Below are 24,569 nucleotides of genomic sequence, written 5' to 3' on the forward strand. Positions count from 1 at the left end.
GCTGTATTGACATGAGGATGCTGAGTTACCCAGAACACCCTTGCTGACACATGGCATCTATCTGTGCTAGCCAAATGACTGGCCCCTGTCCTTTCTCCCCCTTTTTATCTCCTTTCTCAGGTTCAACACTCTAGCATTACTTCAATGTAAAAAGGGAAGGTAAGTGCTTTCAAACAGAAAAGGCAGCAAGGGTAGGTTGGGGAAGATTGTTTGTCTTCCTTACGAAGGATTATCTCCTTGACAGGTGGCCTCAGCTTCTCCTACTCTACTTTTTTTTTTTTAATTCTCACCCAAGGGTACATTTTTATTGATTTTAGAGAGAGGGGAAGGCAAGCGGGGGTGTGGTGTGGGGAGAAAGAGAGAGAGGCAAAGAGAGAGAGAAACATTAATGTGAGGGAGAAACATTGATCAGTTGCCTCCTGTATGCACCCTGACCGGGGATCAAACCCATGACCTTTTGGTGTATGAGATGACACTCCAACCAACTCAGCCACCCTGCCAGGGCTTTTATTCTTACTTTTTAAAAAGTATCACTTCCATTCTTTTAACACTTTAAGTACTACTCTCGCCACTCTCCATGACTTCATTTCCCTTTTGAGTTCTGGGGCTCCAAACCGGACTGTGTTTCCAAAAACTATGTTTAATAGGTGAAAAGATCAGTACATGAACTAATTTGGCATTTTGTAGTGTGTACAAAACTGAAAGTAGCACTTTATATATTTTGTAGAAGTGTTTGCTGTTGGTTCTCCTCAGAGGAGACAATAAAAAATGTTTTCTAGAACCCTGGCCAGGTGGCTCAGTTGGTTGGAGTTTTGTCCCATACACCAAAGGTTGCAGGTTCAATTCCCAGTTGGGGCACTTATGAGAGTCAACCAATGGATGTTTCTAACATCAATGTTTCTCTCCCTCTCTCTCTCCCTTACTCTTGCTCTAAAATCAATTTTTTTAAAAAGACATATCCTCTGGTGAGGATTAAAAAAAAAGAAATGCCAAAAAATGTTTTCTACAAAGTTAAAGTCCCAGAATTGGGCTGGGAAATGCTCTCTTATAATGTGTTGTGATTCTGGGCACACAAGAGGCATTGAGAAAGATTTCAAGCTTAGATTCTAAATGTCTAGTCCAATGTCTTATTATTTCACTGGATTGTGAGCTCTTTTAGGGCAGGTACCATGTTTTAGCCATTTTTGTAGCCCCATAATACAGTACCTGCAGATATCCAATACATCTTGGTTGAGTGAAGATCTTTATCAATATCTACCCAAAATAAGGTAGAAAACTTGGATCCATAGACTCCTGGAACTTTACATAACCAGACCAGGAGACACAAGATTTCAAAATGCAGGTTCTATCAGTGGACATCTGCCAACAGAACCTAGTGTAGAGCAGCCAAAAGATATGGATGGCAAGTGTGATGCTGGACTTCCAGCTCCAACCAAATAAGGAAGCACATTGTACTCTCTGTCTCACTGATTACAACTAAACACTCAGAACAAAATATAACAACAACAAAAATGAGAACTCTGAAACATAAAAGCAGGTGGATTGAGAAGAGAAATCAATCCTCTGAATGACCAATGTGATGACAGTGACTTTCCTGGAGTTTTTCCCCTGGTTTTGATCCGAGGATGAGCTGAATCACAAAACTGCACTGCAGTCATAGGTGCAACAACTGCAAGAAGCAGCCAAGGTTTCTGGCCAGATGACCTGGAAATGGGGTCCTGGCAGGCCTGAGAGTGCAGAGGAAGTCCTTGTTCTTTTTCACCATTTATTTCCCCTTCAGCTCTGCCTCATGGCCAGATGCAGCTGAGACGGTGCTGCCACCACCACTACAGCAGCCTGGGCACCTAAAATGCCCAAGAGAAATGTGTGCCACCAGATACAAGAACCTAGAAAAGGGCTGCTGCTATGTGAAGAGTATGAAGGGAGTCATGTTTTCTCTTTTCTCCTGCTACTTTGCCCTGAGGGCCAGCTCAGTGTCATGAAAATTTGTGACATCATCATGACTAAAACTCAGAGAGATCGCCATCTTCCTAGCCAGGAAATAGAGAAAAGGGATCCAGGGAGCTGAATAATGTGAAGGGATCTGCAGAGGAAAGAGTGGGAGAAAGGGGTTCCATATATGAACCAACATATGTCCTGGGCTGACCTCCATGTTCTGCATGTGCAGAACACATGTAAATAGCACAGCAAAGCCTTTGAAACCTGCACTGACAGGGGAATCACTGCCTACAGAAAGTGAGGCAGAACTTGCTGTCTGAACTAAACTGGTTTGCTTGCATGTGTTCACAAAGCAAAGCAAAATATTAACATGCTCTGATTTTCACAGGACCCAAAGTCTCCTAACATACCTTTAAAAATGCCAGGATACACTTCCAGCCAAGATGGAGGCATAAGTAGATACACTTTGCCTCCTCACACAACCAAAAGAAGGACAACAACAAATTTAAAAACAAAAGATAACCAGAACTGCCAGAAAATCAAACTGTATGGAAGTCTGGCAACCAAGGAGTTAAAGAAGAAATATTCATCCAGACCAGGAGAAAGGGCAGAGATGGACAGTGGGGTAGAGAGGACTCATGGCAAGGCAGTGGCTGGAGGACCTGGGCAGGTGAGGCGGTGGCTGGCAGACTGGACGGTCCCACATTTGTGTATGGATAAACCGGGAAGAACAACAGTAGGTTGAGGGGAGTGAGATAGACCACGCAACCCAGAGTTCCAGTGTGGGGAAATAAAGCCTCAAAAGAGAGAGTTCGTTGGAGAGACTCACAGCATCCTAGAACATACACAAATCCACCCACCTGGAAATCAACACCAGGAGGGCCCAATTTGATTGTGGGTAGCAAGGAAAGTGACTGAAAGCCACTGAGAGCTAAGCAGGCAGCATTGTTCTCTCTCAGACACCTCCCCCATATACAGAGCCACAATGCAGCCACCTGGGTTGCCCTACCCTGGTGGATAACTAAGGCTCCACCCCTTACTACATAACAGTTGCTCTGAGACAACAAAATATGGCCCAAATAAAAGAACAGATCAAAGCTCCAAAAGTAGAACTAAGTGTTAAAGAGATAGCCAACCTGTCAGATGCAGAGTTCAAAACACTGGTAATCAGGATGCTCACAGAAATGTCAATGGTCACAAAATAGAGGAAGAAGTGAAGGCTATGCAAAGTGAAATAAAGGAAAATGTACAGGGAACCTATAGTGATGGGAAGGGAACCAGGACTCAAATCAACTGTTTGGACCAGAAGGAAGAAATAAACATTCAACCAGAACAGAATGAAGAAACAAGAATTAAAAAAAAAAAAAAAAAAAAGGAGGAGAGGCTTAGGAACCTCTGGGACAACTTTAAATGTTCCAACATCTGAATCACTGGGGTGCCAGAAGGAGAAAAGAAAGGGAAAGAAATAAAAAACTTATTTGAAAACATAATGAAGGAGAACTTCCCCAATCTGGCAAAGGAAACAGACTTACGGAAAGTCCAGGAAGTTCAGAGAGTCCCAAAGAAGTTGGACCCAAGGAAGCACACACCAAGTCACATCATAATTACATTACCCAAGATTAAAGAGAAGGAGAGAATCTTAAAAGCAGCAAGAGAGTTGCTATCTGCCTCATAAAGCAAAGGAGAGTGTTTGTCTTTTGGGAAGACTAAGAGGTCTTCTCCTCTGAAAGCGCCTCCTATATACTTAAAAAAAAAAAAAAACAGCAAGAGAAAAGGAGACAGTTACCTACAAAGGAGTTCCCATAAGACTGTCAGCTGATTTCTCAAAAGAAATCTTGCAGGCAAGAAGGGGCTGGAAAAAAGTATTCAAAGTCATGAAAGCCAAGGACCTACATCCAAGATTACTCCATCTAGCAAAGCTATCATTTAAAATGGAAGGGCAGATAAAGTACCTCCCAGACAAGGTCAAGTTAAAGGACTTCATCATCACCAAGCCCTTATTATATGAAATGTTAAAGGGACTTATCTAAGAAAAAGAAGATCAAAAGTATAAACAGTAAAATGACAACAAACTCACAACTATCAACAACTGAACCAGGAAAAAAACACAAAAATGAACTAAGCAAACAACTAAAACAGAAACAGATTCACAGAAATGGAGATCACGTGGAGGGTTATCAGTGGGGATGGGGAGGGAGAATAGGGGAAAAGGTACAGGGAATAAGAAGCATAAATGGTAGGTACAAAATAGACAGGGGGAGGTTAAGAATAGTATGGGAAATGGAGAAGCCAAAGAACTTATATGGATGATCCATGGACATGAACTAATAAGGTGGGAAAATGATGGTGGGAGGGTGGGGTACAGGGTAGAGGGTAATAAAGGAGAGAAAAAATGGGACAACTGTACTAGCATAATCAACAAATTATATATTAAAAAATAGAATAAAAATGCCCAGGATACAATGTAAAATTATCTAGCATGATAAGAACCAAGGCAATCTAACTAATTCTCAAGGGATAAGACAAGACAATGTTGGAATTACTAGAAAAAAGATCACAAAGCAGCTATTATAACCATCCTTTATAATGTAAATGTGAACACTCTTGAAATAAATGGAAAGATAGACGTTCTCAGTGGAGCAATAACAAACTAATTTTTTAAAAAACAAGTGGAAATTTTAGAACTGAGAATGACAGCATCAGAAATTTAGAAATCAGTGGATGGGCTCAACAGCAGGATTTAAATGACAGATCAATAGAAATTATATACTATGAAGAACACAGAGAAAAATGTTTGGAAAAAATGAATAGAGACCCGGGGATCTGTGGAACAATATTAAATGGTCTAACATTCATATCATTGTAGTTCATAAGGGAGAGAAGAAAGATTGATATAGAAAAAATATTTTAAAAAACAGTGGCTGAAGACTTCCCTAATTTGGTGAAAGACATAAGTTTACAGATTCATGTCACTCAGCAAACCTCAAACAGGATAAACATAGGAAAACTGAACTGTACATCCTCCCACTTCCTGTCATGTCAGTCACCAGTGTCCTCCCTGTTATTACCTGCCTGGACCTGAAGACATCTAAGTTTTTGACCCTGGGTGAGGGGAGAAGCACGGGAATAAGAGTCAGATACCTGGGAGTTGATCTCAACTCACTGATTCTAGTGTGGGACCTTGGAAAAAACAGTGTCAGGGTTGAACTAGATGGTCTTCTAATTGCCTTCTAGCTCTAAAATATCCTCCAATAGTCATCCCTATGTGGACTTCTTCTATTCCAAAATGATAACTTTATCAAAACTTAATGTTATGAAATGAGAAACCACTTTCCTACCAAGAGTCTTTCTGCCCTTTGTGACAGTGCAAGTGACTGAAGTGGAGATGCCCACAGAACACAGCCCAAACTGGAGTTTCACAGCAACCACAGTGGAGGTTGGCTTTCCCCAGTCGCTCCCTACAGCGCCATGGGAAGCCTGGAATTCATTGCAAAGGGAAGGAAGCTCTGCAGAAAACTTTACCCCCAATGAATGCATTTCCAATTTCATCATGTTTATCAGAGGCTATGAAATGGAATGGAATTTCCCCCATTGCCCCAGATTCCTAGGTTGACATCAAGTCCGTCAGAAATCATTAATTCTCCTATGTCTGTAAACACAATGATAACTGTTACTTGTATAGCATTCTACAGTTAACAGAGCAGTTCTCACTTTATGCTTTACATCAATCATTTCATCCTCCCAACCACCATCCTCTGAGGTATGTGGTAGCTCCTGTTTCCTCAGAGGAAACAGCCTGAGAGAGATTGAGAGTTTTACCCTGGACCACCTAGCACTAAGTTGGAGAAAGAACCAACTCTTCTGACTTCATAAATTTTGTCTTACTTTTCTACCACCAAGAACCAGAGGCCCTGGGCAATGCCAGAGACAAGCTATGAGCAGCAGCTACTGGGCGAGGGGGCTGTCACCCCATGTTTGAAGGGCAGGCTATGATAAATTAGGTCCTCTTGGCTCATTCGTCCAGGGAGGAACATTGTGTTGAGCTGCTGCAAGGCACTCTGTCCCTCTCCAAGTCCCTCATTTGCCTCTAGCCAGTCTGCTTGGCATGGAGAGGCTCTCTGGTATTAGACCCAGAAAGGTCTGCAGTCCCACACCCCACATATGATGGCTCTTTTGAAAATGCCTTTCCTCTCCGTCTCCAGCCACCTGTGAATGTGCTTGGCTTTAAGTCAGGTAGGCTTGGAAACTGGTGATTGCTTCAGGTTTTGCCAGTGAGGGGCTTTGCTGCTTGGCCCTACATCTGCTCCCACTTTGCTCTCCTTTCTGCCAGTGGAATTGTTGTTTCCTCCAGTTGTTACATTCATTCAGCCTCCACTCTGCAGGGATGTCTCCTGAGGTCATCCTTCCCTCCCTACATGAGCCATTTTCAGCTCATTTATTCACACAATGTCTTTTCATTTTCAAGAAAAATACAAAGTAGTCTTTTTGAATGTGATAATTCTGAATCATTGCATATTGTCACTAGAACAAAAAGTCGAAAGGTGGGTGAGTTCATATTATCTAGAAAGGGAACAGGCCTTCTTTGTTTTTCCTTAATGACTCATTCAACCTGAATCAAAGCTGAGTAGTCTTGGCCCTGGTACAGGAGGCTAGGGGTGGGGGGAGCAGAGTGTGGGCACCACCTAAGCTGTGGCCATGGACCCGAGCCCCCAGGAGCCATGTCCATGTGGCATGGAGTAGGCAGAAGGGACTGAGAAAATGGAGTGGTAACAGGGGGCATGTGAAGCCCTTGCTCATCTCTGGCCCTGTTTTCCCCTCTGTAAAAACCTCAAAAGGATCACACAACAGTGGGTTGGAATGGAGGCACACACTCTCACTATTTTTCTGAATCACTGTGCTTTCCTACTTGGGCACTGGAACTCGGATTCAGGGACCTGGCTAAGGCACCTGGAGAGGTGGAAAGAGGAGGCTTTGGTGTCAGGCACACTCAGGTTTGGCTTCTGCCACTTCCTAGCTGTGTGACCTTGGAATAAGTGCTTGACCTCCCTGAGTCTCAGTTTTCTTATTGGTAAAGAGGGAATAGTAGTACTTTCCTGGATAAGATCATGGTGAGGATAAAATGTAACATCTGCAAAGCACCTAGCACACTTGCCCCACTCATCTCCTGGACTTCTATGACTCTCCTATAGGATGTGTAGGACAGTGGACACACAGGGTGTGTGGTCTTGGATAGTCATTTAGTCTCCTTCAGTTTCTTCTTCCATAAAATAGCTGACATGATTTGTGAGAGGGATGTGAGAGATACAGATGATGTAATAAAGGGCCCAGTACAGCACTGGGTCACTATGGGTCCTTAAGTGGTGCTGCTAGTCAATTTGAGGTTATAATTACTTACCTTACAGGTCACTGTGAGGGGCCAGTGCCCCTAGAAAGTGGTCCTTGGGAAGATTGCAGTAGTCCTCAGATAAGAGCCAATGTCGGAGCCTGGGGGCTTGGCTAAAGTAGGAGACACCAGCAGGTTTTGGGCCAGAGAGTGTGGGGCCAGAGTGCCATCAGCTTGCAGGCTAGGGCCAGTACCCAGAAGTATAAGGCAGGGTGCTCCAGCAAGGCATAGTGCCTGGTAAGAGTCTCATCCCCCTCCTCCCCGCAGAACCAAAGGGGCTGCTCCAAACAACCACTTATGTGCCATGTCTCCCACAGACTAGAGTTCAAGCAGCCCCCTTGATGGGTCCACAGGCCCCATTCATAATGCTGCCAGGCAGGGCCTTGCAGGGTCCTGGAATAATGAAGCACCACCCTGGGGCAGCAGCTCTTAGGGACCCAGTCCTTCCAGAAAATCCACAAGTATAAACACATGCCTCTTGGGGGAAAAAGAACTTTTTCTCTTTCTTCTAGTAGAAGTTGGGATCTGTGGGATTTGGGTCATGCTGGGCTGTCTAGTGGTCCACAGACCCCTTGAGGTTCCGATACAAGTGGACTTGGGGTACCAAAATGTGCACAAAAAAAGGGGCCATATAGTAAACCTGACAAGCTCAGGGGAGGTGGACATGGCAGGTCTTACAAACTCAGACCTAGAGTAACCACATAAGATGGTCTCAAAACTCCTAACTAAAGGTTAGTCATGGCAGGTACTCAAGTCCTAGGCCTCTGTCGTCCCTGACAAAGGTCAACTTTACCTTGACTGAGCCTGTCTGTCTGTTGTCTTTTTTCATCTAGGATAACATACCTCTGGAATGTCCCTGTGATTTCATTTTTCAAGACCCCTCAGGGGACAATCAATGCACCAGAGCAGAGACCACAAATCTCATTGTTCATAGTTAACTCTTAGCCATTTTATACCCACCCGTGTAAAAGAAGTTATGTGTCTATTAGTTTTACTTTTTATCCAATCCCAGAGGCTTCTCTGTTTTGCTTTCTCCCACCTCCTTAACCTATAACCAATGGATTTCCTGTAACCCTTTATGCTTCTTCCTTTGACTGTAATATATAAAATAAGGTGTCAAACCGCCATTCTGTGGAGGCTTTTCTCAATCCAATGAGATTTTGCTTCCTGGCAACTGTCATCAGTTTGGTTCAAATAAACTCATAAAAATTCTCTATATGTTTGGACATTTCTTATGTCAATACAAAGAACTCTGTACCAGAGCAATGACGTTCATCTCCCCAGTCTTCACCTTCAGCAAGAATTTTAGTTGTGCCTCCCCAGAGAACAAGTTTTTTGTGGCTCTCCAAAGAAAACCATGTCCAAAACATCTGTGAAACAAACGACACGCTGTTCTGCCTCAAGATGGTTACTTCTGTCATTATTTAGCTTCGAATGTCCTCTCCATTCACCAAAATTCTATGCATATACAAGGCCCAGCTCCAATCCTAATTCTTCCAGGAAGCCCTCCAAAATTTTTCTACCCACCAGCAATCACCCCTTTCTCAAGTCACAAGGTTTTTTTGTTTGTTTTGTTTTTTGCTTCCTTGTATTCCAAATTGTTGATTTGATTCTCAGCATCATCCACTCTACTGTTGATTCCCTGTAATTTGTTCTTTATATTTTCTTTCTGAATGGCTGTTATTCTTTGGCTTTGTTTGTTAGTATGTTTGTTATTTTCATTTTTTTCTTTATGAATATTGGTATTCTCCATCATTCTCATTTCTTCCAGTTAGTCACCAAAACCTGTTGGTCATACCTCTCAAAGATATGCCAAATCCATCAATTTCTCTTCACCTTTCAGGGTTATTTTCTGGTTTGGGCCACCATCACTGCAATAGCCTCCCAAGTGGTCTCTCTGCATCTAGACCTCCATCCAGAGGACTCTTTCTAAAATACAAATCTGCCTCAAGCCCGTTATCCTACTGGCTTCAAGATAACATATAAACTCTCCAACAGGCCTTTTGAAGTCCTTCATTTACTAGTCCCTGCCCACCTTTCCAACCCCATTTCTCATTGTCCCCTCACACCCTATTCCACCGCTATCACCAAGGCCTGCTGCACTCTAGTCATTACAACAACAACAACAACCAGAAAAAAAAACCCTCTCAGCTTCTCACAAACACACACTCTCTTGGACATTCTATCTGGAATACTCTTCCTTCCCACCATGCCCCTCACACACAGCACTCGCCTGGCCCACACATACTCAGTCTTCAGGTCTCCAGTAGTATTTCATTTACTAAGCATTACTTCCCCCCATACCTCGGTCTAGGTGACAAACTCAGAGTGCCTTGTTCCTTCCTCATCACTGTACTTTTTTTCTCAATCCTCACCTGAATATATGTTTTATTGATTTTTAGAGAGAGAGGAAGGGAGAGAGAGAAGCACCAATGTGGAAGAGAAACATTGATCAGTTGCTTCCCATTTGCACCCAGACCAGGGATCAAACCCACAACCTAGGTATGTGCCCTGACAGGGGATCAAACTCAAAACCCTTTGCTGTATGGAATGATGCTCCAACCAATGGAGCCACCTGGCCAGACCCCATCACTGCACTTTTAATTCCATTTTGCAGTTGCCAGTTTACTAACCTGTGGCCCCCACTAGACTATAAGCAATTTCAGAGCAGGAACTACATCTGCACACTTGACTGTTGTATTCCCAGTCCCGGGCCCAGTTCTGCCTTTAGTAGATGCCTAAGAAGTAATTTTTGAGTGAATGAATGAGAAGAGTAAATATGTACATCCAAGTCCTTAAGGACAACAACCATTTCTTGTGCTTCTCTGTATCTCTTTTTGGTGCTTAATTTAGGGTCCTATGCATTCTAGGTGCAAAAGGAAAGGGGATGGTTATTTGCTTTTTGCAAAAAAGGCTTCATTATTTAAACAACATGCTCCTCTATCATTGAAGTTTTCCTTTCCAGACTGAAGGCTCTTTGAACCATGTGCTAGGAGGAATGCAGCTGACCACACGGGGAGCCAGACCTTCCTCCAAGCGTCCTGCCTGAGCAGAGTCCTCAGCCAGGAATGGGAGACCTACAGAGCTCAAGGCCTTCAGAGCCTGAATGAGCCACTCATCAACGAGGAGCAGGAGAAAGCCTTGAAGGAGTCCCAAAACTCAAGTTGTAGTCCTGGCTTCTTCACTAACCAGCTATCTGACCACAGACAAATCACTGAACAATTCTGAAGTTTGGTGTCCTCATTGGTAAAATGTGGTAAGGGGAAGGATTGATAATTTATCTTTACTTACAGGTCTGAGTTATCAGACCTCACCTAAGTCTGTGAAAAACATGTCATCACATCCTCACCAGAGGTGAAAAAGAATTAGGGTGTTTCCACCTTAGAGATCAGGACACCCATATGTTTTTAAATAGGTAAGTGTTTTATAATAATTTCATACATTATATGGGGCTTTCAACTTGGTTGTAAATTGTCATAATTACTATTCTTTTAATGACTGTGGCAGAGGCAACTATATGAGTATGTCAGTATTCATTCTCCCCCTTCCCTTACCTTATTAGAAATGGATCAGTTAAAAGCTGTATTCTCCAGCCTTCCTTGCAGCTAGAATGACTGTGTGACTAATGACTATATTCCAGCCAATAAGACATGAGCAGAAGAGTCATGTGTAGCATCCAGGTAGCCTCCCTGCAGGAATAGGATACATTTGCACCCTTTCACCTGTACTTTCTTTTGACTGAATAAGATGTCGGAAACTTCTCAGTCATAGTGGACCATGAGGGGATGTGCTAAGAAGCGTGAAGCAGCGAGACAGGAGTGTGTGTCCCTGACACCCAGAGGCACCATCCCAGCCCTGGGCTATCTTCTGTTGGACCTCTTTGTCATAAGAGAGAAATAATTTCTGTTTAAACTACTATTGTTTTCCGTTTTTCTGTCATATGTAACCAAACTTAATTCTAATTGATAAAATAAGCACCTGCATTATGCAAGACCCTGTGCTGGATGCTACAGGGGATACAAAGGTGTATACGTTTGACACACAGAGATTTGGACAAGGTTCTGTGTGGGTATGAAGGAAATGCTAAGAAAGGTTTGGCTTGGCAGGGCCATGTGCCCATGATATAGGAGACCAGGCCAAGGAATACAATGGAAGGAGCTTGAATACCAGGCTAATGCGGTTGGAATTGAGCCTGTGACAAACACAGAGCAGATAACCCGGCCACAAATTTGAAAATGAAGAAATTCAGGCCTCATGTGGTTACAGCATTTGTCCAAGGTCACACAGCCAGGGAGTGGCAGATCAGATCTCAATTCTCCTGACTGGTGACCAGTGCCACCCCACAGTTCAGTACTGCCTTTCAGAGAATCCAAGGCAGAAAGAGTAGGAACAGAGGCTTTGCACTTTGACACAACCAGGGAACTAGACTGTGCCCCCCCACCCCAACATACCCCCATACCTCTAAGAGGAAGTTTCAGGGGTTTCCAGAAGTCTAGGGTCCAGACCTACCTTTAAATCAGAGGACATTTCCTGGGCACCCTGATTAGCCACTCCTGTGAGGCTATAGTGGCCAGGGTGCTGCTTTGCTCTGTACTAAGTACCCGTATGTCAGACATAGCAGTGGGCACTCTGCATACATTATCTAATTTACTGCCCTTAACAGACTAACAGGAAAGTCATACACCGCCCCTATTTTACAATGAAAATGAAGAAACTGAGGTTGTAAGAAATGAAGCTACCTACCCAAAGTCACTCACTTGATGAGTGACTTGAGGTACAAAGCCATGTTTGTTCAGCCCCCATTTTAATGTCTTCCCAACCCCTGCCAAAGCATACACCAGTCTCTGGTTCCTGCTCAGACTCCAAAGACTTACCTTGTTTGATGGGATGACCAGTGGCAAGGATCTCCTGTCAGAATGCAACTGTGTGCATCTCACCTCCAGCCAGGAGACAGTGTCCCATCTAGGAATTACATCATCCTCACCCTGACCATGACTCCACATGGGTAATGGGGTATACATTGATGCCCAGCCTCTGTGGACTCTGGCCTCCCAGGGTTCTTAGTCTTGGGTAATCATAGAGCAGGAATATCAAAGTCCTCCCATGCTAGGTTCTATGGTTCACAGATTGCAGTGAGCTGTTTCACAGGCTTCAGGACACTCTGTTCCTTGTGTCCTTTCTGCGGCCGTCATGGTTAGAATGTATTATTATTTGCACTGACATTCATTCAATAAGCAACTCGTCACTGGAATTGAATCTCCTATCATTGCCAACATTTGGAAACTTGAGTTTCATTGTGCTGGTCATCCAGTGTGCATCTTTCCAGTAATGTGGTATGTTCGGTATTCCAATATGAACCACATATTCCCCCAAGCTGACCACACTGGTTTTCTTCTGGAATTTCGCAGGAAACACCCTGAGGTGTAGCCTGCAGAGCTAATAGGGAGGGATACACCATGGTCTCTCTGCATTTACTGCCCAACTACTAGGCGCCAAGCACTTTTCCCTGGATCATCTCCCTGGACCACCCCATTCTTGTCTTGTGCAACCTCCCTTCCCATTGGCAAAACTACCACTGTTCCTTTCCAAGCTCAGCCTAAGACTTATCCCTACACCCTGTCCCATAATGAGGCTGAAAACAGCATGTGTTCACCTTATTTTATTATGATTAGATATATTCAGCTTAGTCTAAATCTAGGAGATTTTAATAATTATTAATAGAATATTCATCATTTCCTTGTGAACACTGTAATCAACCTTCCTATTCCCAGATGCACCATGGAAAGCATCTGAAATTAGACATGAAAGAATCAGTTTGTTTATAACAAAGTTTTCTGAAGACATATGCAGATTCTGTCAAATGCAGAAGCACATGCAATTCTTGCAAGCACTGTCAGGCATTATAGTATGTCGTTATTATACCTTGTAGACATTCTTGTAAATAGTTCTCATACAATCCTCATAACCTGTTATTGTCACCTGTAAGTGACTGATGGCCAGTTAGCGATTGGATCCACGTGATGACCACAGACTCACTGTTTCACTGGCTGTTTCATTGGTGAGCTCATGAAAGCCAGGCCCTCCGTGTTTCATGTATACACCACTTTGTATGTATACCTCCTCCCGGGGAGAATAGGCGGTCGGTGGATGTGAAAGGACTCTGAAACACTCTATGCTACTGTCCATGTACCACAGCGACAAATGGCGGCCAAAGTCAGGCCCAGCTCTGCCTTGGAATAGTTATGTGATCCCTAATAGTAGGTTATTTACCCTCTCCAAACCTCAGGTGTCTCATCTGTAAAATAGAAATGATAAGAATGCCTGCCCTACTGTGAGAGGTCCAAATGAGATCATGGGTGGCAAATCCCTCTGAGGCCACAAAGCAAAACTCAAACGTTAGCCCTTTTTTTTTTACACAGGTTAACTTTCAATCTTCACAGCTGGTGGTAGACATCATTCCCCCCTCCTTACAGATGTGGAGGCTCAAGTGAATAAGCACGGAGGGTCCGAGGCCCGAACCCAATCTCCCTGCCCCGTGCTCTTTCCTTTCTCTGAGAAGACACAGTCCATGGTCCTCTCCCTGCCAACCACTGTGTCATCTGCACACTGCAAGCAGAACGTCATTAAGCTCTTAAACTTAAATTTCGGAGCAAATCAGTTGTCAAGAGCAACACAATGGGGAGGGGCAGACCAAGGGAAGTGTGAGCTAAAACGGAGTCTCTAGCATCAGGGGGCCCTAAAGGGAGCCTGGAGGTCACAGGAAAGTCAGACCCATGCATCTTTGCCAACAGAGGAGGTTGGCACTTTTGGACTTCAGTGCTTGCCATAGAATTACATCCTGGAACTTGTTTCCCTTGTTTCCAACTTGTAGATTTTGCCCTTACAAGCTTCAACTTTCTTCATTCTCTCTGAAGTGGAGCACAGTTTGGGTTGCTATTGAATCTGCATCTCCCAGGTTGCAAATCCTTTTGCTCAAATGATGCTTCTTTATTACAGTGTGCAGTTAATACTGGGTGCCAGAAACCAGTCACGTCCTTGAGCCCTACCCCCGCCTCCAGCTGCCTGACTCCCTACAACGTGTGTGTGTTTGCCAAGTGCCTGTAGAGCACCTGCTTCTACCCTTGCCCTGGGCTGAGTGAGTGCTGGGGACAGCAGACGGGGTTCAATGGCGCTACCCTGACGAAGCCTGTCATCCAGCTGAGACAAGAACTCAGACACAGGTAAGCAACAAGCAGACACAAAACAACACCTGTCAGGTGCCAGGTGAGTGGGAAGGACAGAGGCATGTTCCCATGCTTCATTTGGGGACAGTGTAATAATTCCCAAAGCTGTCTGTAGCCCCAGCAAGCCCAGGTGTTACCTTAGTTTGGGGAGACACAGTATCTGCATCATTCCCCCTCTTTCCACAGATCAGCTCCTGAGGTCCCTCGCAGCCCCATCTCTTCCCGTCCCCAAGGCCATCTCCCTCACTGGTCTGCAGGCTCCACAAGGTCAGAGAGCAGACATTTCCATTGCCACATGCCCTAGGCCTAGTTCAGAGTCAGTTCTCAGTGAACGTCTACGGCACTGAGCAGACTATCAGAGCCGACGGGCAGCCCTAGGGGCTCATCCTCTTGTCCCAGAGGCCCATGAAAGAGGGTGCAGGAGGCGGGACCGTGCTCTGGGAAAGGGGAGGCCTAGGCCCAGGGGGGCTCCCTGGAAGCCAGAAAGAGAAACCCACCCACATTCTGTGAACTAAATGGAGAGAAATGCTGTTGAGAAAAGAAACCCAATAAGTGAAATTCCTGAGCACAGGAGCTAAGTCAGACCCTTGTGTGAGAGGACACGTCCTTGTCTGGAGTGGCCTCCCTGCCACTGGCCAGAGCTGGGCTGCAGAGGCAAGGGGGCTGCCTCCTGGCCTTGAAGTAGACTGAGGGGAGACCTGTGAGTGTCCTCCCACCTTGCTGTGAGGGCAGCTCATCAGCCATTGTAGAGGGTCCTGACCTCTTCAGAGGAAAGTGGCCTAATGCCAGGCATAGTATTCTGCTCGGAGCTCTCGCCCAGTGCAGAGAACACGTGGAGGCTTCCTCAGAGCTGTGCAGCCCTTACCTGGTTTGGCTGCACAAAGGAAGGATTACTAGAGGGCTACACCTGCAAATTCCTCTCTCCTTTTGTATACTCTCCTTAGAGAAAGGAACTGCTTTGGCGTTTCGAGAGGAGTTTTATGTAAGAATTTGTTGCTGTTAACCACCCAAAGTATAAAAGCAAACCAAAAATACTCAAATGTCAGCAACACCACCAAATCACTTAGAAATATATCCTAGGCTCCCTTCAGTCATCATGTTCTAAATTTCTGAAAGAATAGAGAACTTTCTGAAGAGGACTTGTGGTAATCTAATGCCTGACAAAGTGTTTTCCCCCTCCCCTCACCAGCTTCCCCGTTAGGGTTTGCAGGCAGGTCTGATTGCCACAGCTTTGGGTGAGGCCACCTCCCTGCTGGGCCATGGGCCAGCCCCTCTCCCTCCGGGTCTCTGTTGCAGGGCCTCTAAGTTGCTTTCCCAAAGTGGAGCCCCTTTCAGTTCCATGAACCCATAACCAGTGACCCCATTAGGAAGCAACACAGGTCCTAAAGGTAGAGGTCTGCAGGGCACACATCTGCTTCTGCCTGAACTGTTCCTAAACTGCCGCTAACACAGAGGCTCCAAACTCTCAACTTTCCAAAAGGACTCTGAGGAATTCGTTGTTTTCTTCTGTACCAAATGACTGCTGGAACCACACAGGCCCTGGACAGGCTTTTGCTGGCCCAGTAAGAAAGGAGGAAATTGACTTTCTGCCCTCCTGCTTTCTTCTCCAGTGGCCTCCTGGGCGGCCTTCTCCAGGACCCTTCCCACACCCTTATCACTATGTCATTGCCACCGTGAGTCCAGGCCCTTGGGTGGCCTACAATGGCCACCATGTCTGGCCTTCTCCAGCCCTGTCCTTCCCTGCCCGCTGTAAAGCTTCTGTAGGAAGCTGGTCTCAGGTAGATAGGATCCAATTAACTAACTCGTGTTCAGGTATAATGCTTCCTAAGGAATTAAAATGCAGATGTCCTATAGAAGAACAAATTCATTAAGTCCCCAATGACATTAATTTTAAAAAGTAGAACTTGAGCCCTGGCTGGGTGGTTCAGTTAGTTGGAGCATCGTTCAGTACACCAATAGTTGCAAGTTCAGTTCCTGGTCAGGCACATACCTATGTTGTGGGTTCAATCCCTGGTCAGGGAGGCAACTAACCCATGTTTCTCTCTTACATTGATGTCTCTCTCTCTCTCCCCTCTCCTTGCCCCATTTCTCTCTCTCTTAAATCAACAATAAGATATCCTTGGGTGAGGGGTGGGGAGAAAGAACCAAGAGAGGGAAAGGTTTTTTGGCATGAGGGCCTTCTGACACCAAATTTTTGGATTTGGGTATGGCTCTAGCTTTTCTGTCAAAACTCTGTGCTCGTAGGAAATTTATTTAACCAATGAAATCCAACTCTATGACTATAAAATGGCTCTAGAACCACTGGCCCATCCCAAGGTGATAATGTGAACGTGCTTGCAAACTGTACATCTCTGCCCAGATCTCCACGTGCACGTCCTCTCCCCCACCTCCTCTGCCTCTGTGTCTGGTACTGCCCTGCTCCCAAGTCGCCTCCATCTTAGCCCCACCTCTGAGAAGCCCTGCGGAGAAGAGGGAGGGAGAGAAAGATGTTGAGGTTTCCCCTTCCCTCCTTCTCCACGCTTCATCCCCTCCCCATTCCCAATCACCACATGGATACTGAATGTTGTTCTGTGTGCAGATGCCCTCTCCCCCCGCCAAAAAAAAACACTCCAAATCTCTGAAGCCCACAGGCTGAATTCCCCCCCAGGGTTTCTGACACCGTCTTTAACAGGAGACTGGTGTGCAGGGGGGAAGGGAGGAGGTGCTGTGTGGAGTCTTTCTGCTTCAAGAACAAAACCAGGAGACAGAAGGGTGTCTTGCTATTTTTTTTTTAACCTACACAAAAATGCTTCCCTTCTGACACTATTCACAGCATCTCTCAGCTCCAGGAAGAGTGGGCAGTGTGCTGACAGACTTGGGCCATTGTAACGCGGGCGGTACATGGATGGAACTATTCCCACATATCCCACCCAGGGAGAGGTGGGCCCTCCAACCCCCAACAGAGTAGACAACTCTCTACAGAAAATCCAAAGACACATGAAATGATGCTCAATATCGCTAGCTATCAGAGAGATGCAAATTAAAACCACAATGAGATACCACTTCACACCAGTCAGAATGGTCATCATAAACAAAGCAACAAACAACAAGTGTTGGAGAGGTTGTGGAGAAAAGGGGACCCTAGTGCACTGTTGGTGGGACTGCAGACTGGTACAACCACTATGGAAAGCAGTATGGAAGTTCCTCAGAAAACTAAAAATGGATCTGCCTTTTGACCCAGCAATTCCACTGCTGAGACTATATCCTAAGAATACTAAAACACCAATGCAAAAGAACCCCCATGCACCCCAATGTTCATAGCAGCACAATTTACAATAGCTAGGTGCTGGAAGCAACCTAGATGCCCATCAGTAAATGCATGGATCAAAAAACTATGGTACATTTACACAATGGAATTCTATGCAGCAGAAAGAAAGAAGGAGCTCCTACTCTTTGCAACAGCATGGATGGAGCTGGAAAACATTATGCTAAGTGAAATAAGCCAGGCAGTGAAAGACAAGTACCAATCACCTTTGGTATGATCTCACCTTTAACAGGAACCTAAACAACAAAACAAAGAAACAAGCAAAATACAACCAAAGACACTGAAATAGAGGACAGGCTGACAGTGACCAGAGGGGAGAGAAGAGAGAATTTCAGGGGAGAATGGGTAGGGTTTACAGGAACAAATTTAAAGGACACATGGACAAAAACTAGAGGGAGGGTGATAATGGGAGGGAAGTGAGGAGGGTTGGATGGGTGGGCTGGATTGGGAGTAAAAGGGAGAAAACTGTACTTGAACAATGATTAAAATAAAAAAGAAAAGAAAAGAGAAGACAACTCTCCTTATTTAAATGCAGCCACTTCTTGTCATTTCCAAAGATTAACATTTATAAAGTCACAACTTTGGGGAAATGACTCTAGTTATTCTGAATTACCATTGCGCTCGTAGATAGCAATGTGTTCCCAAGTGAGTTTGACAACTAGTCCCCCACTGATCAGAGCAAGTTAGCACCCGGTTCTCTTAATCCAGCTTGTGAGTGGTTGAAAACAAAACAGCAGTACAATAATATAAACTAAAAGATAATTACGAGCCAAAAATGGGGCAAATTTAAAGCTGGCCCAAAACTAAGCACCAATTAAATCAAACTAACAACTATATGGAAGTTAAATTTTTAAAAGTATACATGGAAAACACATGTTTCAAACAGGAAGAATAAATGTCCCTGGAAACCCATTTACACAGTCCACCGATCTGGAGGGCTTCCTGTCAGCTGTGGGGGTCCCCGGGGGTCCTAATTTAAGGAGGAAGTGATCATAACAGTGGGAAAACAAAGGTCAAAGGAAAAACAATAACAAATGCTGGGGCTTGTGTTTAATACAAATTGAAGTCAAAAATGGAGCCATAACCTCATTTTTGGAGAAAATGACGAAGAAGAATAAATAGAGATAGAAAACAGGTCTTTCTTCCCTTCCCACAAGAGGGAATTAAATGCCAGTAACGAGAAAAACAACATAATTAAGAATTTCTGAGCCCAGATAAACTTTCCGAGTTTGCCTGGGGTGGGTGCCCAGACCAGACTGCTCCAGGACAAGGCCCTTACAGTGGCTCTGAAAAGCAAGCCGAGGACAGATGCTCTGTGGGTGCTATGCTGGCAGAGTGAAGAGGTTGTGAGGACTGAGAAGGCTGGGAAGAAAGGTTCATTGTAACAACTTCGACTTTCAGCCTAAAGATACTCACCTCCTCCACCATCTGCCTTCTCTGCTGTATCATCTTGGTCTAGCAGTATGACGCTAAATCATGGGACTTGTGCCTCACACTTATCCAACAAGTGATTAAGAGAATTCCTGAAGCACCTCCCCCTCATTTTCCCAGCTTGATTTGGGTAGGTGTCCAAATCAGGTTGCTACAGGATAAGAACCTTTTTCCTGAATACTGTCAGCTCAGTGCGTGGCTGACCAATCACCTCCCAGCCATGGCTTCCAGGAAGCCAGAGGCAAAGCTCTTCCAGGAAAATAAAGGAAACGAAGTGCATCTGCAATATTTAAGTGGAGGGTCCAGAACCCCTGGACAATGAGAAATGAGAGAGAGCAAAACTAACAGGAACATGACATGGACCTTAGAATAAATGAATTCTTACCAGTAGAATTCTCAGCTACAATTAAATGAACCATGTGGGTCAAGTTTAAGTGTTGTACTAGTAAATCCCAGGGATCTAGATGTTCACTCAGGGTCCTTTTTTTTTCCTCATCAGAATTGTCCAAAACTGTGCTAAATACCTTAAAGAAATAATATGCACATGAATGACACAGCCTTGTCCTTGCAGCTCAAAAACAGCAAGTTGTAAAACAGGATAGAGTCGTATAACAGAAAATGTCCTTCCTCAAGCTCATTGGCCAGAAATATCGAATTTTGAACCTTAAAGAACCTTAACAGGAGACCTAGGTTTAAGGTAACAAAGCCATCTGACAAAATGGGGCACAGGGCCTTAGGAAGGGCCAGTGCAACGAGGGGCTTTAAAGCCTGAGTGTGTTTAGCTTCATGCTATATCTGCTTCTGCCAGTGCATCACTGTGTAGTTCCTTTACACTGTGTAGTTCCTTTACACTGTGTTTCACTGACTCCGGCGTAAACCTGGACACGCGAACTGGCTTGTCCATGGCCATACAGCTAGTTGCCAGAAAAGTCAGGAATCAAGCCCAGTCTTTTAAATCTAAACCCAGAACTGTGTTCCCTACACTCGCCATATCTCCCACTACTGTGTACACACCCCTAATCATCCAAAAGAAGCTCAAATTTGGGATTTCAGGCAGGCAATAAAAGTTCTTAATTATCTAGCATCTTGAAAGAATAAACACTTGTAACATTTAGAAGGAAAGTAACCTAGGACTTGGTCTAGCCCTAAACAAAAGCTGGTGGGTGATGCATGGCACCATATGTCAGGCTGGTGGCAGCCCAGGCCTCTCCTGCCTATGCTCATCCCGGTTCCCCATTTCTTCCAGAATCAGGTGCCAGGGCTAATTAAATTCCTGACTGAAGCCCAAGGCACCGCTAGGGGTTCAGCTGGTAAGTTGCCTGAGTAGAAAGTATGAAACAGTTGCCTCTATTTGATTTCCATAGACATTGGGATTAAATTAGTAGAGCTATCCAACATTCCTCCCAAGCCATCCATCCATCCATCCATCCATCCATCCATCCATCCATTCATTTGTTTACATTCTTTTTTTAAAAATCCTCATCTGAGGATTTGTTCATTGATTTTGGGGAGAGAGAGGGTGGGAGAGAAAGAGAAACATTGATGTGTGAGAAACATTATTGTGAGAGAGAAACATCCATCGGTTGCCTCCCATATGTCCCTGACTAGGGATCAAACCTGCAACTTATACATGTGCCCTGACCAAGGATCAAACCCACAGCCTTTCAGTGTATGGGGCAACAATCCAACCAACTGAACCACCCATCCAGAGCCATTCATTCACATTCTTAATGATCATCTTAGGACAGAGGACACATCAATCTCGCCCCTCAATGAATTTACAGTCTATTTGAGGAGACAAAAAACTCATGAGAAAGGCAAATATCATAGGATTTCATTTACATGTAGAATCTAAAGAACAAAGTAGAAACAGACATAGATACAGAGAACAGACTGATGGTTGACAAAGCAGAGGGGTTGCGGGATTGGGTAAGAAAGGTGAAGAGGTTTAGAAATACAGATCAGTAATTACAAAATAGTCATGGGACTGTAAAGTACAGCAGAGGGAATATAGTCAATAATATTGTAGTAACTGTGTATGGTGCCTGATGGGTACTTGAAATATTGGGGGGATCACTTTACAAAGTATATGGTTGTCTAACCACTATACTGTACACTTACAACTAATACAAAGTAGTATTGAATGTCAGCTGTAATTGAAAAATAAAATTTAACTTTAAAAAGTTTTAAAAATAAATTCATGAGAAGAACTTAAGGTGGAGCAATATAGGCAGATCAACTAAGCCAAGAGAAAGATTCCTCAAGGTGGCACTAATCCTGGTGGTCTTCATGGGGGAGGCAGAGCCTGTAAGCTCCTAGGAAGACAGCCTCTTGATCCTTCCATTCCTGGTTTGAGCAAATAAATATCTCAGTGACACTGAAAAGTAGAACATATCAGCCCATTGCCTGGAGATTTGTTAATTTCTGATGCTTCCCTAAAGTGGAAGATAAGGTTATTGGGGACCCTTACTGTACCCAGGCCCCTTGGGGCCAGGCTTGGGATGACAGATAGATGAGAATTTCTTCAGAAGCACTTGCTTACTTAGAATAGTGGCTGTCAGCCGCATTAGACCCAGTGCCCCTTTCTGTAACAAATAATTGTAACTCTCCCTTCATTATGCTTAAATGAAAATCATAGAAAATATCTGCTTACACACAAAATTCCCTCTCCAAAATCCAAGATTTCAAAATGATTTAAATAATGCACTCACTGCACTATAATCAAGGAACAAAGAAAAGCAATTTTTTAGTAAAATAATAAGTATTTCAATACCTGGAGAAAATGTAAAACAACCACAGCAGAAGACCAAACAAGCAATTAGATGTCCACACCTAGGTGCAGATGCGCTGCGAATGCTATCCATCGTAATTGCACAGATTTGTGCGTGCTCGGAGGGCCACTCAGATACTGTAATTGGCATTGGCATTCACAGTATGATTGTCCAGAATAATGAACAGTAAAGTCACTGTAAAATTACTCCTTAGTAAAGTTTCTCCTTCACTCACTTTTGTACCTTCTGTATGTACTTCTTTCACTCAGTTTTGGATTCCTGAAAAATTCAACATTTGTTAAAACTGCAAATAATTCTTTGTGTAAAATGCTGTTGGATGCTAGACGCTGATCATTGTAAATGGGATTTTCACAGACATCAACATCCAGTGGGACCTTTAAGAGCATGCAGAACAGCCTCTGGGGATGCAGACTGTCCCGATCACTGCAGAACATCTGACATCTCTGCCCCCGTCCACAAAATGCCAGTGGCACCCCCGACTCCCAGCATTGTGACAGATGTCTCAAATTTTTAAAAAATGCCTTTTACGGGGTGGAACCACCCTCACTGGGAAGCCTAAATTAGAGAATTAGAGGGTGTGTGTGTGTGTGTTATATGTTGCATGTGTATAAGTCATATGTGTTTTCACAAATCTGGAGTTAAGGGTCACCTATTGCCCCCCAATAGTCCCCTGTGATGATTAATTTTATATTTCAACTTGACTGGGCCATGGAATGTCCAGATATTTGATCAGACATTATTCTGGGAGTTTGTGTGTGCTTTGAATGAGATTAACATTTTTTTTATTTTTTAATCTCTGAATCTTTGATATGTGTTTTTTAAAAATATATTTTATTGATGTTTTACCACAGTTGTGCCATTTTCCCCCTTTGCTGCCCTACACCTAGTACCTCCCAGCAACCTCTCCACACTTAGTTCATGCCCATGGTCATGTGTATGTTCTTTGGTGTTTACATTTCCTATACTGTAGTTTACATCCCCTTGTCTATTCTGTAACTACCAGTCTATACTTCTTAACCCCTGCACCTTTTCCCCCATTCTCTCCCTTTGCCCTGCCAACTGATAACCCTCCAAATGATCTCCATATCTATGATTCTGTTTCTGTTCTACTTGTTTGCTTAGTTTGTTTTTTGGATTCAATCATTGATAGTTGTGAATTTATTGCCATTTTAATGTTCATAGTTTTGATCTTCCTTTTCTTAAATAAGTCCTTTTAACATTTTATATAATAAGGGCTTGAGGATGATAAACTCCTTTAGCCTTCCCTTGTCTGGGAAGCACTTTAACTGCCCTCCCATTCTAAATGAGAGCTTTGCTGGATAGAGTAATCTAGGTTGTAGGTCCTTGCTTTTCATCATTTTGAATCCCTTTTAGCTAATCCCTTCTAGCCAGTGAAGTTTCTTTTGAGAAATCAGCTGACAGTCTTATGGGAACTGCTTTATAGGTAACTCTCCGCTTTTCTCTTGCTGCTTTGCAGAGTCTCTCTGCATCTTTAACCTTTGGCATTTTAATTATGATGTGTCTTGGTGTGGTCCTCTTTGGGTCCAACTTGTTTGGAATTCCCTGTGCTTCCTGAACTTGTATGTCTCTTACCTTTGCCAAATTAGGGAAGTTTTCTTTTATTATTTTTTTTCAAGTAAGTTTTCAGTTTCTTGCTCTTTCTCTTCTCCTTCCAGCACCTCTATGACTCAAATATTGGTACATTTGAAGTTACCCAAGAGGCTCCTTAGCCTACCCTTGTTTTTTTTATTCTTTCTTCTTCTTGCTGTTCTGATTGAATTTGTTTTTCCTTCCTTATGTTCCAAATCATTGATTTAATTCCGGGCTTCATCCCCTCCACTGTTGGTTCCCTGTAATTTTTTCTTCATTTCATTTAGTGTAACCTTCATTTCTTCCGGGGTCTTTTTTATGCTGTTGAAGTACCCAGTGAGTGCCTTGAGCATCCTAATAACCAGTGTTTTGAACTCTGTATGTGATAGATTGCTTATCTCCATTTTGTTTAGTTCTTTTTCTACAGTCTTGTTCTGTTCTTTCATTTGGGCTATATTTCTTTGTCACCTCACTTTAGCAGCCTCCCTGTGTTTGTTTCTATGTATTAGGTAGGGCTGCTTTGATTCCCTGTCTTAGTAGCGTAGCCTATTGTAGAAAAGAGAACCTATAAGTTGGATGGGGCATAGCCTTAGGTAACTGCTAGGGTGGGGCAACTTGTGTGAACCAGGTTGATGGAGTCTCAGATGTGGTATTGCCACTCTGTGGTTCTGTGGCAGATAGTACTCAGAAAGTGGACTGTGGCCGCTGCCTGGCCTCTATAGTTTTGTCCGTGAGGAAGCTGTCCCTGGCACTCATCCTGATGCCAGACACTTCAATTTCTCCCTGTATGCCATTGGTACCTTTCCAGCTGCTGCCCCAGTGCTGGAATCCAGTGGGAGTGAATCTGTGTAAGTTCTAAGTCTGTTGCAGACCCTTTAAGAGGAGATGCCTGAGAATCTCGTGGTTTC

General features: G+C 44.0%; 1 protein-coding gene across 1 annotated transcript in view; it reads right to left on the reverse strand.

Annotated features, from left to right (window-relative positions):
- Window positions 1-12,322, reverse strand: part of LOC123808544 (aromatase) — a 96,822-nt gene extending 84,500 nt beyond the window's left edge. The window contains exon 1 of the mRNA XM_045823258.1: window positions 12,196-12,322. The gene's annotated coding sequence lies outside the window, so the exon portion shown is untranslated. The remainder of the gene's footprint in view (window positions 1-12,195) is intronic.
- Between the last annotated feature and the right edge of the window lie 12,247 nt (window positions 12,323-24,569).

This window comes from Phyllostomus hastatus, unplaced genomic scaffold, assembly GCF_019186645.2.
Source record: "Phyllostomus hastatus isolate PE091 unplaced genomic scaffold, TTU_PhHast_1.1 phas_scaffold_501, whole genome shotgun sequence".
NCBI lineage: Eukaryota > Metazoa > Chordata > Mammalia > Chiroptera > Phyllostomidae > Phyllostomus > Phyllostomus hastatus.